A 21,062-nucleotide genomic window follows, 5' to 3' on the forward strand; every position below is an offset into this window, starting at 1 on the left:
ATCACGCCAGGTGATACGCCAGTATGGCGATGACGAATACACGCTTCCAATGTGCGCCACCGCAATGTCGCCGAACGGGGATACGACCGTCATGATGCTGTAAACAGAACCTGGATTCATCCGAAAAAAATGACGTTTTGCCATTCGTGCACCCACGTTCGTCGTTGAGTACACCATCGTAAGCGCTCCTGTCTGTGATGCAGCGTCAAGGGTAACCGCAGCCATGATCTCCGAGCTGATAGTCCATGCTGCTGTAAACGTCGTCGAATTGTTCGTGCAGATGATTGTTGCCTTGGAAACGTCCCCATCAGTTGACTCAGTGGTCGAGACGTGGCTGCACGATCCGTTACAGCCATGCGGATAAGATGTCTGTCATCTCGACTGCTAGTGATACTAGGTCGCTGGGATCCAGCACGGCGTTCCGTATTACCCTCCTGAACCCACCGATTCCATATTCTGCTAACAGTCATTGGATCTCGACCAACGCGAGCAGCAATGTCGCGATACGATAAACCGCAATCGCGATAGGCTACAATCCGACCTTTATCAAAGTCGGTAACGTGATGGTACGCATTTCTCCTCCTTACACGAGGCATCACAACAACGTTTCACCAGGCAACGCCGGTCAGCTGCTGTTTGTGTATGAGATATCGGTTGGAAACTTTCCTCATGTCAGCACGTTGTAGGTGTCGCCACCGGCGCCAACCTTATGTGAATGCTCTGAAAAGCTAATCATTTGCATATCGGAGGATCTTCTTCCTGTCTGTTAAATTTCGCGTGTGTATCACATCGTCTTAGTGGTGCAGCAATTTTAATTGCCAGTAGTGTATATAAGATCTAAAATCTCTCTCATTCAGCAGCCAGCTCAGCCCCAAGCCCTGAGAAAGTCCATATGGAATAGTGGTCGAAACGCCGGGCAATTTTATATATTGATAACGCGTTCGAAAGCCCAGAAGAATTTATTGACTGTTACGACTTTTGTTCTCCATTTCAGGATTACTTGTATTTCTGCCACGGAATGTTGGTAGGTGCTGTAGAGCTGAGTTCCAGAATTTCATTAACGTAGCCGTTGGCCCGCCGCCAAGAGAGCGCCGCCTCGCCTCCCCTCCCTTGTACAGTACTGGTACAGCGTGTCACGGCGACTGCGGTGGTCTCGCCAGCCGCATGCGTGACTCCACGTGCCTCCAACACGCGGCCCGGCTCCAAACACGATTTACGACTCTGCGCCGCGCCGCGCCACAACGGAAGTGTGCGCCGCTAGTATTACACGCCGAAGGGGCATCTCGTCAAGATTCATACAAACACAAAACAACGCCCCTTTGTAGTGGAGGGCGAGTGGCATCGCCTTTATGATCGATAAAATGTATTGCGAACACTTTAAATGAGGTGTCTTAATGCCTGTGGAGGAATGACAGCCGATTCTTCCCGAAGTGATTCCGCATAACTTCGTAATACAATATAATGCTGTCTAGAAGTAAGTGGAACTCATTTGCAGACCCGTTTGAATTTTTTCTAATAGAGACCGTTGCAGAACCTCGGCTGCTCAGTAAAAAAAATGTCTTATCAAACTTTTTGAGCCGTTTAAAATTTCAGTTGTTACTTGATTTGAGCAACAGCCCTACATTACGCCACTTAACTGCCCTTACCGACCTGTAGGAAGAATGTTTGTCTAACATTTGGCAAGTGATGATCGAAGTGATCGCTGTGTCAAGAAGAAATCTACGGATATTAGTCACTGAATACTGGCGCCCATTTTGACTGAACCAGAGATGGGATTCTTTGTACGGGTTGGTCAGACGCCCTGCAGATGGCGTAATGTAGCGCTGAAACTGGTTAATCAAATAAAACAACAGTTAGAAATTTAGACTGCCGAACGTGTTTTGCATCGACATTTTACGATGGAATTTTGTTTAGGAGTCTAAGAACACTTCGGCAGACAATTTTAATATGTTGACTACTTTTTTTACGTCAGTGTGCTGTCCCAAGCAGTTAAGCATATGTCTTAATCGAATTGTTATATAGATCGCGATTCCATTCGAGTTTCTATATTTTTTTTGAGCAGCTCGTAAACTGTTATATGTGCAGTTATTTTTAGTTTTTTTTCTGAACACTATATCTGAAGCAGTGGCATAATTTAGTGATTATTTTCTTTTAGCTCAGAGCTAGTGTTCTGCTTACAAGTTGTGGGCGTATATGCAATCTTTTTGCTTGGGGGGCTAGAGCAATAGCCCAGATCTCCGGTGCAAGTAGTGAGGTGAGCCCTGTGGGTATCCAACAGTTAGATGCTTTCCTCTTCTCGAACAAACCAAGTTTCCTTTCCCTTTTCTGCAGTAGTCCTGAGACTCCAACAGAGATTTCTAGTGCTCCAATTTACTCACTGTGGAGAATAAGGTAGATCGCCATGTCATTACGCCAGTTACGAACTTTTCTTGCAATGTGTTGATCACTTCTATTTGCCCGACCTCTTCAGTGGTTTTCCCTTTTTTCTTGGATCTAAACTGAGATTCTTCTACCTCTTCTTTCTGTGTTATTTCAGGCTACAACATAGCAGTTTTTCATGTAATTTCAGCAATGAATTTAATAAAAATTTCAGTATTTTGAATCTCTCTCTTCTGGTTTTCTGAGGATAACTACTTCTCCTGTTTTCCATAATAGAAGTATCTTATCTTGCAGCAAGCACTTATTTACCGGGGTGCTTTAAGGTATGCAGCAATACGGTTGCTCAGCGCTTATAGTATCTCTGCGTTTATTTAATTTAGATCTGGCAGTTTCGCTTTTTTTTGTTGTATTGTTGCGACACATACTACTTCTGCAAATAAGATTACCAGTCTGACTGTAATGTAAAGAGCTTCCATTTCTGTCCGTAGTTGGCACTGATACTGCAAAATCTTCATCATCGTTGTCATCGCGGAGTGGACCGTCGTATCGCGAATCTCTTGCCCACCGTGAAGTCCCGAGCGACTGGAAAAAAACGCAGGTGACGCCTGTATATAAGAAGGGTAGACGGACGGATCCTCAAAATTACAGACCAATATCCTTAACATCATCTTGTTGCAGGATTCTCGAACATATTCTCAGTTCGAATATAATGAATTCCCTTGAGACAGAGAAGATGCATCAGCACGGCTTTAGAATGCATCGCTCCTGCGAAACACAACTCGCCCTTTTTTCACATGATATCTTGCGGACCATGGATGAAGGGTATCAGACGAATGCCATATTCTTTGACTTCCGGAAAGCGTTTGACTCGGTGCCCCACTGCAGAGTCCTAACTAAGATCCGAGCATATGGGATCGGTTCCCAAGTATGTGAGTGGCTCGAAGACTTCTTAAGTAATAGAACCCAGTACGTTGTCCTCGATGGTGAGTGTTCATTGCAGGTGAGGGTATCATCTGGAGTGCCCCAGGGAAGTGTAGTAGGTCTGCTGTTGTTTTCTATCTACATAAATGATCTTTTGGACAGGGTGGATAGCAATATGTACGGCTGTTTGCTGATGATGCTGTGGTGTACGGGAAGGTGTCGTCGTTCAGTGGCTGTAGGAGGATACGAGATGACTTGGACAGGATTTGTGATTGGTGTAAAGAATGGCAGCTAACTCTAAATATAGATAAATGTAAATTAATGCAGATGAATAGGAAACAGAATCCTGTAATGTCTGAGTACTCTACTAGTAGTGTAGCGCTTGACACAGTCACGTCGATTAAATATCTGGGCGTAACATTGCAGAGCGATATGAAGTGGGACAAGCATGTAATGGCAGTTGTGGCGAAGGCGGATAGTCGTCTTCGGTTCATTGGTAGAATTTTGCGAAGATGTGGTTCATCTGTAAAGGAGACCGCTTATAGAACGCTGGTGCGACCTATTCTTGAGTATTGCTCGAGCGTTTGGGATCCCTCTCAGGTCGGATTGAGGGAGGACATAGAAGCAATTCAGAGTCGGGCTGCTAGATTTGTTACTGGTAGGTTTGATCATCACGCTAGTGTTACGGAAATGTTTCAGGAACTCGGGTGGGAGTCTCTAGAGGAAAGGGGGCATTCTTTTCGTGAATCGCTACTGAGGAAATTTAGAGAACCAGCATTTGAGGCTGACTGCAGTACAATTTTACTGCCGCCAACTTAAATTTCGCGGAAAGACCACAAAGATAAGAGAGATTAAGGCTCGTACAGAGGCATATAGGCAGTCATTTTCCTTCGTTCTGTTTGGGGGTGGAACAGGGAGAGAAGATGCTAGTTGTGGTACGAGGTACCCGCCGCCACGCGGAGTATGTATGTAAATGTAGATGTAGATATGTCAGTTTATGAGACCAGAGCCGCTACTTCTCAATCAAGTAGCTCCTCAGTTGCCTCACAAGGGCTGAGTGCACCCCGCTTGCCAACAGCGCTCGGCGCTCAGCGCCCATCCAAGTGCTAGCCCAGCCCGACAGCGCTTAACTTCGGTGATCTGACGGGAACCGGTGCTACCACTGCGGCAAGGCCGTTGGATAATATTTAACATACGCTTCCCAATATTCGTCTCGTTTGTCTTGATAGCTTTTTAGTGTTGTTCAACCCATCTGTAATGTTCCAGCCGTCCTCGAAGCGCCCATTTACAGGAAAGCGATCTAGAAACCCCGCGTGTGTTAATTTTACTCATATTACCTTTAAGAAAGTTTCCTGTTGTATTACTTTATCCTGAATGTTTACCATTTAATTCTATTGCCGTCCATAATTTAACCAATTGTACTGTGTCATGAGCTCTTTTTAGGTCTATGAATAACAAGTCTATCTCTTTGAGGTTATCCAACACTTTTTTCTCTTCGTTGTTTACGAATGAATTATTCGCACAGGATATCCCGATAGAAAAGCTGCTGTAATCTTCATCACACTGACTCACGGATTCTGTTCAGAATTATTATTCTTAATGGTTCAAATGGCTCTGAGCACTATGCGACTGAGGTCATCAGTCGCCTAGAACTGAGAACTAATCAAACCTAACTAACCTAAGGACATCACACACATCCATGCCCGGGCAGGATTCGAACCTGCGACCGTAGAGGTCGCTCGGCTCCAGACCGTAGAGCCTAGAACTGCACGGCCACTCCGTCAGGCGACTATTCTTACTGGGTACTGAAATTTCTACAGGCGTTACTACTTTTGCATGTATTACCAGAATGAAGGCTGCTTAGAAATGCGGTATGATATTCCTCACTGATAAGCCGACCATTTCTGATGTTCTGTATATGATTTTTGAAGAAGCATTTCCGTGTAAAAAGAAATGCCATTACGAGAGACCTGGCGAGATAGAATATCGGAACAACAGAAACCCCAGTGAATGATAGGCGCAAGAGAAAGAAGGGGAAAGAGGAAAGGAAAGATGGCAAAAACACACGAAACTTGATTTGCCTCTCGACTGGAAAATGATAGAAGTTGGCTAGTTACTTGCAGAACAAAGGACCGTGGTTGGAATTCAATAGAAGTAAAGATTAAAAAATATAAGCATCTTTTCTCGACTTCTTAATAGCTTCTAGGAGTTTCAACATGCCTTTTCCTTGTCTTCGTTTTGTTCCTCTGTTCATCCCCCCTCTTCTTTACGCCTTTGCTCGTCCTCTCTCTTTGCGCATCCCACGCGCGCAGTTGTGTGTGTGTGTGTGTATGTGTTAGCGTGCGCTCGCGCGCCTTTGGAACGAATCCGAACTGCTGTCTCGAGGACGTGGGGTGGTCGGCTCATCGTGTAATTCCGTGAAGTCATCTTTTTTTTCTGTTGACGAGTATTTTACGGCTACAGTTCCAGGCTAAGAAGAAGCTGGCATAGTTTCGCGCTACAGTTCGGACTTTCTTTTTATAGCGTTGTTTCCTCAGTGAAACCCCAATGGGATAAGAGCACGAGAACGAGGCGAAACAAAGCCACCGGTCTTCTCTCTCTCTCTCTCTCGCTCTCTCTGCATGTGTGTGTGTGTGTGTGTGTGTGTGTGTGTGTGTGTGCGTGTGTGTGTGTATGTGTGTCGGGGATAAAATTTGCCCATCATGTTACTTGAATTAACACTAGCAGAATGAAATTAGTTACAGAACGAATGGTCTATGTGTTTGCTGTGCCTGCTACTGTGAATGAACCGCTGCGTGTTCTGTTTGAAACAACAGATCATTTTATTGACGGCCTTGTTCCATTATTAGTCATCACAGACTTTTCAAACCACCTCCGATAGTTTTTTCTTTTAAGAAAAAAATTATAAATGTATTTTCTAAGTGCATTAGCATAGGGTGACTTAAAATATGAATTACTGTAATAAAGAAGTGTTACCTAACAACCATTCATGGCCTTTAAGAGCCACTGTGAAGATACAATGGAGTGATGACTTTTAAACTCCATTGTATTACCAGCCCCCTTCACAGCTTCAGTTCCGTCAGTACCTCTTGTCTTACACAGTTTTAAACTGCACGAAGTATCAAATCAGTGCACACTCTGCTGCAGAGTCAATATTTATTTTGAAAACAAAGTAAATATTAGAGCCAAGGAAGCCCTCACGACAGAAGAATCTTGGGCTACAACATTTCTGATAGAATGCGAACTTCGCCAGAAAATTATTCTATACGTTATGTGAGAAATTTGCTATCTTAAAACTGTTACGTGTTTTTTAAGTGACAACCTCTTCGCCATGGACTATATTATCCATTACAATTTCCACAACTGCAATTTCGACTTTTCAGTCGTTTTCATGTGGTTAAGGTGCTGAAAATACCATGGTTGTCAACATTTATAAAATGAGTGAGAGGGTTCTGAGTTTATATGGTTCTTTCCAGGATTCGCCAGTTTCACGAAATTTGTTTCTATATTGAATTCTTCTGGGCCTGCAGCGTTATAAATATCTTGTTAGGACATTGCATGCACAGTAAGTCAAAACTCTACTAACGCTTTTTATTAAGATGTCATTTTCTCGTGCTATAAGCTTATTTCGGTTCCATGACCATTATCAAGCTATCTTGAAACATATGGAGTTGCACATGCATATATTCGTGTCTGTTTGTAATTAACAGTAATTATATATATATATATATATATATATATATATATATATATATATATATATATATATATATATATATGGTATTAATTACTTCCACAACACATCGATAACGCTGTCACTGTCTGACGCATTGTATAGTTGCGTACTGTGGATGTAGTGCATACTAAATTGTTATTCTCTAGATGTGTAATGTCTCAGCAGTGGAATTTGTCGCTGAGAAATACTCGCTAAGACCTATTTAATTTTTTCCGTAAGTCTGACAGCTCCAATTGACAACTACGTAGGACTTCTCCACCTGGTAAAAGCGTTCGACAACGTCGAATAGTGCAAGACGTTCGAAATTCTGAGAAAAACAGGCGTAAGCTATAGGTGGAGACGAGTAATATACAACATGCACAGAAGCCAAGTGGCAGTAACGAGAGTGGAAGACCAAGAACGAAGTGCTCGGTTTAAAAAGGGTGTAAGACAGGGATGTAGTCTTTCGCCCCTACGATTCAATCTGTACATCAAAGAACCAATGCTGGAACTAAAAGGAAGGTTCCAGAGTGGAGTTAAAATTCGAGATGAAAGGCTATCAATGGTAAGATTCGCTGACAACATTGCAATCCTGAATTAAAGTGAAGTAGAATTACAGAATTGCTGAATGGAATGAGTACTCTAACGAGCACAGTATATGGACTGAGAGTAAATCGTAAAAAGGCGAAAGTAATCAGAAGTAGCAGAAATGAGAACAGCGAGAATTTGACATCAGTATTGATGGTCATGAAGTAGACCAAATTAAGGAATTCTTCCACCTAGGCAGCAAAATAACTCATGACGAACGGAGCAAAGAGGACGTCAAAAGCAGACTAGCACTGTCAAAAAGGGCATTGCTGCCCAAGAGAAGTGTCCTAGTAGCAAACATAGGCCTTAATTTGAGAAAGACATTTCTGAGAATGCATGTTTGGACCACAGCGTTGTGGACCGTGGGCAAACCGATACAGAAGAGAATCGAAGCATTTGAGGTGTGTTGTTACAGAAGAATATTGGAAATTATGTGGACTGATAATGTAAGGAATGAGGAGGTTCTGTGCAGCATCGGAGAGGAAAGGAATATGTGGGAAACACTGACAAGGAGAAGGGGTAGGATGATAGGTCATGTGTTAAGACGTTAGAGAATGACATCGGTAGTACTGGAGGAGGCTGTAGAAGGTAAAAACTGTAAAGGAAAACAGAGATAGGAATGTTGTTGTTGTTGTGGTCTTCAGTCCTGAGACTGGTTTGGTGCAGCTCTCCATGCTACTCTATCCTGTGCAAGCTTCTTCATCTCCCAGTACCTACTGCAACCTACATCCTTCTGAATCTGTTTAGTGTATTCATCTCTTGGTCTCCCTCTACAATTTTTACCCTCCACGCTGCCCTCCAGTGCTAAATTGGTGATCCCTTGATGCCTCAGAACATGTCCTATCAACCGATCCCTTCTTCTAGTTAAGTTGTGCCGCAAACTTCTCCCCAATCCTATTCAATACTTCCTCATTAGTTATATAATCTACCCATCTAATCTTCAGCATTCTTCTGTAGCACCACATTTCAAAAGCTTCTATTCTCTTCTTGTCCAAACTATTTATCGTCCATGTTTCACTTCCATACATGGCTACACTCCATACAAATACTTTCAGAAACGACTTCCTGACACTTAAATCTATACTCGATGTTAACAAATTTCTCTTCTTCAGAAACGCTTTCCTTGCCATTGCCAGTCTACATTTTATATCTTCTCTACTTCGACCATCATCAGTTATTTTGCTCCCCAAATAGCAAAACTCCTTTACTACTTTAAGTATCTCATTTCCTAATCTAATTGCCTCAGCATCACCCGACTTAATTCGACTACATTCCATTATCCTCGTATTGCCTTTGTTGATGTTCATCTTATACCCTCCTTTCATGACACTGTCCATTCCGTTCAACTGCTCTTCCAAGTGCTTTGCTGTCTCTGACAGAATTACGATGTCATCGGAGAACCTCACAGTTTTTATTTCTTCTCCATGGATTTTAATGCCTACTCCGAATTTTTCTTTTGTTTCCTTCACTGCTTGTCCAATATACAGATTGAATAACATCGGCGACAGGCTACAACCCTCTCTCACTCCCTTCCCAACGACTGCTTCCCTTTCGTGCCCCTCGACTCTTACAACTGCCGTCTGGTTCCTGTACAAATTGTAAATAGCCTTTCGCTCCCTGTATTTTACCCCCTGCCACCTTCAGAATTTGAAAGAGAGTATTCCAGTCAACATTGTCAAAAGCTTTCTCTAAGTCTACAAATGCTAGAAACGTAGGTTTGCCTTTCCTTAATCTAGCTTCTAAGATAAGTCGTAGGGTCAGTATTGTCTCACGTGTTCCAATATTTCTACGGAATCCAAACTGATCTTCCCCGAGGTCAGCTTCTACCAGTTTTTCCATACGTCCAGCAAATAATTGAGGACGTAGGCTGCAATTCTTACTGGAGGAGAAGAGGTTCCTACAGGAGTGGAATTAGTGGCGCGCCGCATCAAACCAGTCATAATATTGATGACTCAAAAATAATAGTCTTCTTCATACGGGTTCACTTGCCGCAAGTTGAGAAATAGCACGAAATTGTAGGCAGAGGACGGTACGTGATTGTGGAAGAATTGGTTTGCATAGAGGATGAGTAGCCCGATTCGTTACACATTCTCTCTCTCTCGCTCTCTCTCTCTCTCTCTCTCTCTCTCTCTCTCTCTCTCTCTCTCTCTCTCTCTCTCTCTCTCGCTCTCTCCCTAACATGATCGACTAGGCTCCGTTGGTTTCTTTGCGCCACGTAAGGGGCGCCGCTACAAGCTGTTGTCCTCGAAGCGGCGGTGAAGCATGGCTGCAGCGATCGGTGAAATACGAGCGGCTGGCATTGCGACTGCTTCCAGAGAGGGACAGAGCTAGCGGGTGGGGGGAGGAGAGGCGAAGCAGACACCTGCAGCGTCGCGTCCCTGCCACGTGCAAGCGGGAGCAGCACGGGCCATTACCCGCCAACGGGTAAAAGAAGCACAAGAGTTATCTGTGGACCGCGGAGCTGAGCGCCATGTCGGGCGACGCTCGCGTGGTACCGGAGAACGTGGTTGCATTCCTATCACGGAGAGAGAGAGATTTACGATTTCCGGCTGCAGTCAAGTGCTCTTGTACTTTCACGCCCACCCGTCGCTTCACTGTATCGCTTTACCGGGGAACTAACATGTGGGCACGACATGATCGAGATGAGTTGCTACTTTGGCTACCAAGTCGGAGCTTCATAACGACGAGTTGACCGGCATTGATATGTGTCGAGAGTTGCGCACTGCCTGGATGATCATTCGTTTCAAGTCTCACATACATGCATAATAATACAATACGGGCACCTGCAGGTTCGGTTCGAGAACATATTTTCAAACAACTGACGTATCATTTAGCGCTCCTTCTCTGTCCTGCCTCCATCCCTTTTAAGGTACTGGTATGCTGATATCGACACCAAATATCCTTGTGAGTCTCGCATTGAAGCCTCCGTAAGTACAGCCTGTGACAGACCCACCAAGATGCTTCTGCGCCGGCTGGTGTATTGCAGTAGTCTAATACCACAGCCTTTGTGCTACATGTTTTGCGTGCTGTTTTGGCTGTCCGAGGCTTGCTCAAACCACGACACTACGCTCCTACGCAGTACTACAATATATGGGCTGCTGAGACTGGGCATTACACTCCACACACATCGGTATATTTTGCCTTACAGCTGTATATTGACATTGTGAAAGTCAGCACAACAGGGGTGGACAAGCAGTTTCGCAGTGTAATTCTTGAACACCAATGACAGACTGCTCTGTGGTGTAGTGGTGCAATAAATGCGGCACAAATGAAACACTGGAAGGCGAGAACAGTAACGAGAAATGTTTGGATTTCAGAGAAAGTGCTGTACGAATCTTGCGTTAAAGCACCTGCAGCAGAAATATGTTACTACGAACTTTCAAGTCTTGTTATGCATATTCACAAGCCGTGACATTCAACGTACTAGTTCCTGCACCACAAAAACAACGGCTGACCCCAGTCGACTCCTGTTTTTCTCTCCTTCCCCTATCCTTCTCCAACTAGCATACCACTGATAGAACATTCGACATACTTTACACTCAGTAGTTCACAATCAGCTTTACATTACTTCAGCAACAGAAATGTTTGTTTAACTTATTTGTGTATGCACATATATCTTCACATGGTCGAAACGTGTCGTTGTATTTTGAATGTAACATAAACAGGAATATAATTTGACGGAAACCAGTGTAACGCCATCATTTCGCAACAGTCATGGCCTTTAGTCTTAGGTAATGTGGCTATAACTGATGAGGATGGATGGATGGTTGGGTCTGACTTACGGGCGCAAGCCATACGTCTAAACATTCGTGGTGGTGTCTGATTGTTCTATATCGTGTCTCCCTACCACTTTAGCGCAACGACGCTCTGAGCGTGTTTTTTAGGGAATTGACTAGTTTGAACCTGGGACCTGTTGCTGTTAAGGAGACGCCAGACCACACATGACATGTAGAATTCAGAAGAGTTCAGTGAGATTAGCGATGATATAACCAAATACTTAATGATCTCGGCGTCAGCTCCACTGCACTCCCTGTAAAAGAATCTTAATACTAACTAAATTTAGTGAAAGGGGTTCAAGGCTTTCCCATTTTTAGTTAGCTGGTAAAATAACGTCGGAAAAGCAGTTAAGTTTACCATTGGAAATTTTATTCTGCTCACAAACCATCATCGTTTATAAATTGCACTATTGATAAAAGGAAGTGTTTTAATACAGGGTGGTAAAAACCAACTGCGTTCAACAAAAATGTGAACGAATATTCCCTGAATGGGTTTTCAAGTTCTACAATGAATCGAAGGATGACCTATGCCATATCACATCTATAGTCTAGGTTTAAATTAACTTTCACAAAAGGGAAAAACTATCAAAATGGTCTACAGTGACTCTCAGTTATCTTTAGTAATTTATCTAACTTGTCGTAAATTACAGTGGCTGATGTGGCTTCTCAATAACTATATAACAGAAACATCATCGCATTTCAGATTTTTACTTCAAGTGAGGAATGTGAACACCATGAGCTTTAATTGACGATCGACACTAGTATTACGCAAAAAGGGGGTGTAACAGATGAGACTTCTACAGTTCTGAGTGAAGCTTTATGCGCTCAAAAATGCGGCATCGCGGCATCGCGGTGTTCGTCAGGGGGCCGCGGGCAGCACAGCTCCGCTCACCTCGCCGACTCGGAAGCAACTCTTCTCCTAACGTCTCCTTACTACAATTTACCGAAGTTGGTTTAAAAAAACTGTCTGGCTGTGTTTTCATCTGACCAATCAGGGTCTCAATGCTAACCTGAAGTTCCGCCTACAAAAATTCTGTCTATCCAATGAGAAACGTTATACTTTTCGTGGTGGGGCAATTAAAAAATGTACAACAAATATCTACGAAATATGATTATTTCATCGTTGAGGTGTATCGACCAGCCACTATGAATGACATTAAAATATTCTAGTTGCACCCAATAATTTGAGAAGTAGTCCCGATAACATGAAAAACTTCCGCACTTTTTGGACACTCAAAATAGACAGTAGGTCACAAACCAAATAAGTGTCTGCTCTTATTTATGGGTTCAGAGCGCAGTCAGTCAATATGTAGCATACCGTAAGAAGCACGCGCCGTGTAGGGAACTGGTCGGTGTCGAAGGACAGTCTCATATTCTTTTGTTAGCGTCCGTTCTTTCCTTCTGAGTTACTGGAATAATGTCCCCCATGGCTTCCTAGTAGGATTCACTCTGCGTAGCTTGTTGGTTTGTATTTTATAAATGATAGAGCGCAGAAATCAGTCGTCCCTTTTATTGCAGGTTTTATTACGCAAATCTAGATTTCAGCTAGTGCTTAGCCATTATCAGTGCACTATTTTTTAAATCTCGATGCATGTTAGTTCGCTGTTGTTCGGGCGTCAGTCACAGTTCTTTTCTGTGACTGTGGCTGACGCCCGAACGACAGGGAACTAACATGCATCGAGATGAAAAAATAGTGCGCTGATAATGGCTAGGCACTAGCCGAAATCTGGATTTGCATAATAAAATCTGCAATGAAAAGGACGACTGACTGCTGTGCTCCATCATGTATAAATTACATAACAGTCGCTGAGTGCACCCACTTTCCTAATGGAAGGTAGCGTGATATTTCGTTTGTATCTGCAGCACCCGTCCTACCACTGTCACGTAACTGCGTGTAATGGAATTGCGCTGTGCGTTACCTCATGGCCATCACAGCCGTCCCTCTGTGCATCGATAGTTGCCCGTCCCTATGAATTCCACGCGCTCGGGGCACCCCGACGAATGATCCTCTGCTAGAGCAGAAGGGAGTCCTGATTCTGGACGATTTTGTTTACTGTCTATCCCCTCCTCCCACAGATATAAATTGCCTTCACCCCCAATTTTAACGTGCCACAGATAAACACGGTTTCAATAATAATAACGATTATTATTTTAATAATAACTAGCTTAGCGCCCGTTGCTTCGCGTGCCGTCCCAGGTGGCCAAGCGGTTCTAGGCGCTACAGTCCGGAACCGCGCGACCGCTACGGTCGCAGGTTCGAATCCTGCCTCGGGCATGGATGTGTGTGATGTCCTTAGGTTAGTTAGGTTTTGGTAGTTCTAAGTTCTAGAGGACTGATGACCTCAGAAGTTAAGTCCCATAGTGCTCAGAGCCATTTGAACCATTCATGAACCCGTTGCTTCGCTCACGTAGATTTTATAGTCTGCACAGATAACTTTTTTGATCGAATTTTTATGTTGCTCACAAATTACAACACCTTCTAAACTGCTCAAGCTAATCAAGGTCAAAGAAGCAAGTTCTTTTCGGAATGTACTTCTGATCAAAAAGCGATTCTGATAGCTGGAGCCCAAGGTTTCAGTTTATCATGCCTTTTGCGTTCTTGTAATATTTTCGTAGAATGTTTTATATCCTAATTCATATTTATTTATGTCAAACGGAGAAGTGAAAAGCCAACTTTCACAGATTTCCTTTTAAAAATATTTTAATATAATCAAATATTCTCTTTAATATTTTTCATCCCTTATTACAGCCCATTAGGAGTTGAGTTTTCAAGCACAGTAAAACACTTTTTTTTATTTGTAACAGAAAGCAAAACACAAATTGTCATACATTTAGATTTCGTAATCAAATAATTTCATAAAACTTTTCATCCCCTATTGCACTCCCTTAGAGGATTGAATTTCCAAAAACAGTGAAACACTTTTTTTTGTTTCTAACCGAGAACTCAGATACTAAATTTCATAGAAGTGGCTATAAAAATACTTTCACCTAGTATTTCAACCCACTGGGGTTAAATTTTCATAAATGCTGAAACACGTATTTCTTTATTTATGACTCTCTCGAAATTTCATGTTTCTATCCTTAGTGGTATGCCTGGGCGATGAATCAGTGAGTGAATGAGTCGGTCAGTCAGTTAGTAAGTCGGGACGTTGCCTTTTGTATACAGATAATAAACTGTTGAATTACATTAAAACGTATAAAATGTTTTAAAACAATAACAAAATTTTTGTAAGTAAATGCTTTATATATAGCTTTTGCATAAATTCGAAGAAACTGCAATTCACGGAAATACCACAAGCATTCGTACGACAATTTGAGAAAAACACGAGTCACGCAGTTGATTTAAGAATTACAATTGGAACCAAATCTCACATCTTCGACAACTCGGTATTCTACACAATATAAAATCGTAATGAGCGTTCACGATCATTAGTATTTCACATAGCACCTCGATTCCATATACAAGTTTTCAGACTACCGCATACGAGCATGTAAATGTGTGGAATGCTGTTTCTTTCAGCAGTTTACACATTTGTTCGTGAAGTTGGTTTTCCATTTCTTTCTTGCCTTACTCAGTTCTCTGTCGTCTGCCAGGTTTAGTACTGGACTCACGGACCGTATCGGATTTGTTGTGGAGCCGTCAAAATCATCATCAGCCGATATATCGTGCGTTATGCAACCCAAAATTACTTCAGCCAGATATCTTAATACAGGGTGACGTCGTTTCGGATGGGTGAACGTTGAACAGAAAAGAGATATCTAGTTACTTGTGGAACGATTTTTCTGTTACAGGCGAGAGTAACAAAACTGCACTGTGTCATATTTGCAGATAAACATTGTTTCAAAACTACTGTAAGCAATATGTCACCAAACGTGCTATGAAAGCTACGAAACTTTTCTATTTTTAGACATACTTGTACCTGTGGTCAAGGATACGCTTGAAACTGTAATAACGAGTCCTCGATTACATTCATTCACTTTTCCGCTTCTGCTTTAGTGTTTTGCTGGTTTCAGCGTGCTTCGTGAACTACGTCGAACTTCTTACATAATTAACAGCTTTCTGCAACCTGAGCCGGCCGGTGTGGCCGTGCGGTTCTAGGCGCTTCAGTCTGGAACCGCGTGACCGCTACGGTCGCAGGTTCGAACCCTGCCTCGGGCATGGATGTGTGTGCTGCCCTTAGGTTAGTTAGGTTTAAGTAGTTCTAAGTTCTAGGGGACTGATGACCACAGATGTTAAGTCCCATAATGCTCAGAGCCACTTGAACCTTTTTTCTTCTGCAACCTGTTACCTCTCTGGAACTCAAATGTTTTGCAACCTACTACTCGTAATTAATAGTTTGTCCCTCAACCTTCTACGCGTAATTAAGAATTTAACCCATATCTTGTTGATTAACACATTAGCAAAATCACTTCTAGCAAATGCTTGAATTGTTCTGTCGTTAAAATCGCTGTCTGTTGTCTCTGACATCCTTGACCTGCTAGTGTTGCCTGCGTGATAACCTCGACAAGATGGAACTTTTACATGTTGCATATTCCGTGTTTGTTTGGCGCCTATATCATGTCTCTCATTTTTTGTGAACTATTATTCTGTTCATACGCCGACAGGTTATGTGAACTGGACTCACCAACAGTTTCTTTCCTTCTTGTTACAGGTACGGGGAGAGCCAGTGGCGAAAAGAAACTTTGGTAAATACGGAAATTTTTGCTTATTACTTATTCAAAGATTTTTCAGTCTCAATTAAATCATTTTATGTGTAATTCCATGTGTGATTTCTTTCTCGTGTATGTATGCAAGTACCTCGTCAGTGTGTTTTCACCTTAACTGCTTTGTTGTGTGTTAAGAGCTCATTACACCAGGAATGCTCTACTGCTGCTGAATGCTACGAAAGTCGTTTTCTTCTGAATGCTGACGTTGAAGACGAACGCTTAGCCTCCGGCCGCTCTTTTAGCTGCTCTAAAATTTTAACGTCGTTCTAGAATGTGCATCTTTACAGTTATTGTGACGAACAAAATATTTTAATGAATGAGATTGTCACTCTACAGTGGAGTGTGCGCTGATATGAAACTTCCTGGCAGATGAAAACTGTGTGCCGGACCGAGACTCGAACTCGGGACCTTTGCCTTTAGCGGGCAAGTGTTCTACCACGGAGCTACCCAAGCACGACTCACGCCCCGCCCTCACAGCTTTAGTTCTTCCAGTGCCTTGCCCGCGAAAGGCAAAGGCCCCGAGTTCGAGTCTCGGTCCGGCACACAGTTTTAATCTACCAGGAAGTTTCAAAATATTTTAATGTTATAGCTGCTCCACGTGTAAACATTCCACTGTGCCTAAAATCCGCTGGGAATAACAGTGGATTAGTGAGGCTACGTACCGGAAATATACCGTTTAACGTTTAATATTTTGTGTGTGTGCCTTCCTTGTACGTAATTTATTGTATCTTCTTTGACGTGTAACACAGCTGTGTGTGTGCCAGCAGTGGCAAATATTCCTCCATTATCGAGCAAGTACTTCCTTCACTTGCACCTAGATGCTTCTATGGTGCTCTTCCGGACACCTGTCGAGTTCATCCCATAAATGTTATTAGGGGAATGGTTGTCCAGTGTGGGGTGTAAGGTACGGCAGATCCTCATGGATAATTTGTTCCGAATGCTTCAGAACAGTGACTTCTTCCTAGGAGTAATATCTGCAATCTCCTTGAATCGATGCTTTTTACAAGCTATCCCCAAAACAACCAACCACTCAAGAACGTGTCAGTTTTAAATGAAAAGGAGGTGTACCGCATATGTCACTGCTACCTTATTTTACATGATCGACAGAGCGATACAGTTTTAGGTCATGTATCGGTAGCAAATACCCTACTGAGTCTAATACTGAACTGTCGTCCAGCGCAGTATTCGTACAACACACTCGCTACATGTTTCACATTTCGCGTACTATTTTGGCGTGCCAAGGCTTGCTGATACCAACACGATACACTGAGTATGTTAATCTGGTCATGCTCAACCTTCGATTGTGCCTTCGCTAGAACTCTGCCCTCATTTTGAAACAGATTAAAACCGTGTGAAACTGGAGCTTCTTCCGGCGAGTCAAATGTTAAAATAATTTATGGGAATGTGCTTTGAATGTATCTGTCGAAATACAGGCGGTTGCCGAGGACGTTATCTGGATTTATTCACGTAAGTTATTTGAAGATTATAACAACGTTCATAATTAAATAGAGTCTTCTCCTAGGATTCCATATTCTTTCCCCATATGCACTTGACGAAATCTCTTTTACCTGTGCTCAGCGTAGCGGGCTTCTATCCGAGTCTCTAGAATCGCATCTCGGACATTTGAGTATTAGGTCAATGATACAGCAAAAATTTCAGATGCTTTCATGAAGTACCTGTGTTCCCTAAAACTTAACTTTCGCACCCTTTCGGTCTTTCTCCACTTACGAGAAAGGAATGAAGGGAGATTAGGGTTTAATGTCTTGTCGACGTAGAGGTCATTAGGGACGGAGCAAAAGATGTGAATATTGCTAGGCAAAGATGGTGAAGCAAATCGGCCGTACCTTTTCAGAGGAACCATTCCGGCATTTGCGTGGAGCGATTTAGGCAAATGATGGAAATCCGAAATCTGGATGGCTACACGCGGATTCGAACCGTCGTCCTGCGGAATGCGAGTCCAATGTGCTGACCACTGCGCTATCTCGCTCGATCACTTACAAGTCGAGGCATACTGACAGCTAGCTGACTGTGCGCTGCTACGTTTCTCGACGTCTCTCTACAACGAGAACTTACGTCCCACTGTCATTCGACTTTCGTTTTATTTGGCTACATTTCAGCTTTTCCTCGAATTTTTACTAGCCCTGTAATTCGTTGAATCATTGTGTCGATCTTGTTTCAAGATATATTAAGTTAGGCATAAAGCAGATGTTGCAGGCTCGACAGCCATCTCAAAAACAGAAGCAAATTTTAATTACTCCGTTACTGTGTGAGTCCTACGTGAACAAATAGCTAACCTAGTTAAATGCTTATGGATAATAGTGAATTAAATCAGCTGTATGAAATAGTTTAGCTTTAAGTGACCGCTTAGACTTTTTGAAGTACGTATCACTTAAGCTGTAAGCTTACATGTGCCGCCTGGTTGTTTTCTAATTCCGTCTCAATCTGATCTAAGTAATGAACTCGGTTGGTCCATCTACCATCCACTCGTCTTGATACATGTTGAACACTTTCATTGCTTCGTCATAATGATCGCAGTTACCTCTTTTAGGCCATCTGTTCTTTGATCCATTTGTTTATGTGATGTGCCCTAGTTTTTTATTTACAAGCCAGTTGGTCAGTTGATTCTCGACATTGCAGCCCCCCCCCCCCCACCCTCACACACACACACACACACACACACACACACACACACACACACACACACACACACACAAGCCCCCGCGCGCTCGCTCCCTATTTTTATTGAGAGGTTGAACATCACAGTTGTATCCGCTACCATCCCTGCCGGGTAGACCACCCCTCCATCGTAGCAGCGCGCAGTGTAGTATACGTCGCAGGCGAGGCCAGAAACAGCAGAAGCCTCAGTGGTTGTACACACAAGCCGCCCATAGCGGCCGGATTACAGTGTCACACCCACAAGGGGCGGCAACCAGACGCAACGATGACATCATCCGGTGTGGAGAGGCAACGGGTGAGGAGCACGTTGTCTCCAACAGCTGTAGCCAGTCGCGTGAATTCCATATACAATAGCAATTCGCGCCGCTATATAACCTGTGGTCCGAGTCTACAGTGAACCATCCGTTTACCTTCCATCACAAGGATCCGTTCCCGCGTCTCCTCGGTCACATTGAACACCTCCGAACAACCTACACCATCTGCAAACTCGACTCCAATGATCCTGTAGTTTCTCCTCGTATGTTGCTGTGGCTCTGCCTATACATCCCACCAGCCCTGCACCTACACACCCTCTTACGTACTCTCCCAAAGAGACTTCAGTCATCCTCCCGTCCCAGATAATGAACTGAACAGATATTTAGAATGAGAACCAGGCATCCGAATTAACATAGTTCTGCACTGGTGCGCGTCGCTAATAACGGGACCGCACTAACTCTACCTCACCAGTATGGTTCATATTGATAGCAGGTGTTTCGAGAAAGTCAATTTGAAAATTTTAGGCTTGGATGTATATATGTAGGGCTGGCAGCCGAGAGAGGGCTGTGGGTCGAATCTCGGTGCCGGTACTATTCTTTTTGTGAGTTCTCTGCAACAGTGTTCGGTAATAAGCTTTGACATGCATGGTACGACGTGAAATTTATCACGACCGAGAACCGTTGATGTATGTAAACGAAATTTCTTTTGCAATAGACACATTCAATAAATCATGCATATGGAAAAATTCACTGTTGATTACATGTGCCGTACATCGCAATAATTATTATTTCCCATGTTTCTACGATCAATATCATCCTGATTCGTGCAGTGTTGCATAGGTTATGTACGTATTATACTTGTCACAAATGTATATCCAATAATATAAATAAAAATAGTGTAATGAATGCAAGTTTGTCTTGTATCCTTTTTCTTGTTTCCAATCTCCTTAAGAAAAAATGTTTCTCCATTTTTGAGGATAAGTATTGCAAAAATAACAACTGAATCATTAAATATCCATATTTTGCACACTCATAATGAATCTGTTGGTAGAATTAAATGGGAATAAAAAATAATGGTACCGGTGGCGAGATTCTATCGAGAGCCATCACACGTAAGAAACTAAGCACTCTCTCGCTCGGCTGTGGACTCCTTGGACAATAGAGGCATTCCACGGCTACAGTTGTCAAACTCGATTTTTTCGAAAACAGCCGAGAGTTATGTCTCACAGTGCACAAATGTTGAAGTCCTAGTCGAGTCCTACACGCCCTGTCAGTATGAATCAAATCGGCAAGGGTAACTTCGTACGGTCCCCTTGTAAGTTTATGCAGAAAATAGTGCTGAGGCGTTATCGCATACGTCATGACTGCGTGACGGGCCTCTGCAGTTTGTAGAGCCCTCGTTATGTCATGTAGACTCACTGTAGATCAGCGGGCCCGCGGAGATAAAATTCAGTGGTGAAAATAATAAAACTAACTCTCGCAGGAGGTAATATCAGGTAAGTTTAAAGTCAGTGACGTGCACCAGCAATCTCCGGTGTAAAACTGACCTGATGATGGCCAAATGACTGTCAGCCGAAATATCGCGGTGAGGTGTCAGCGTCATGTGGCTGCAATTCCGAAAGCCAGGAAACAAAGAACCACAACAGTATACGATATTCATCCACGGTATTCCGCTACGTGTAGTCGGCCATGAAACGAAACGTAACCGGGGTCGCAGGAATAAAACTGTAGAACACTACCAGGAATTGCAGCTCACCTCTTCCCGGATGCGAGGACCTATCAGAGGCTGCAGTTTGCTGTCCGGACGCAGGCGGTGTATTGTAGGCGATGTTGTAACGCGGAGTTATTAGGATTCCCGCGAGTGCCGCAGCGGGAGTGTGCCGGCTAGTTTATAGTGGCGAAAGGCCGGCCTATGCAAATACGGGCGCCGCATTTAAATCGGGCGCGCGCAGCCGCGGAATGCTGATGAGCTGCGGGCTGGGGGACGGCGCCCCGCGCTGCCGAGTACTACAAACCGCCGACCTGCCCACACTGCGCGTGCAGCTG

At 43.4% G+C, this 21,062-nt stretch overlaps 1 protein-coding gene and 1 pseudogene across 1 annotated transcript in view; one reads left to right on the top strand and one right to left on the bottom strand.

Annotated features, from left to right (window-relative positions):
- Positions 1-21,062, top strand: part of LOC126336785 (uncharacterized) — a 1,589,831-nt gene that overhangs the window by 328,205 nt on the left and 1,240,564 nt on the right. The gene's annotated exons all lie outside the window — the stretch shown is intronic.
- Positions 4,370-4,481, bottom strand: LOC126337260 (5S ribosomal RNA; annotated as a pseudogene).

The sequence above is a fragment of the Schistocerca gregaria genome, chromosome 2, assembly GCF_023897955.1.
Source record: "Schistocerca gregaria isolate iqSchGreg1 chromosome 2, iqSchGreg1.2, whole genome shotgun sequence".
In the NCBI taxonomy this organism is placed as follows: Eukaryota; Metazoa; Arthropoda; class Insecta; order Orthoptera; family Acrididae; genus Schistocerca; species Schistocerca gregaria.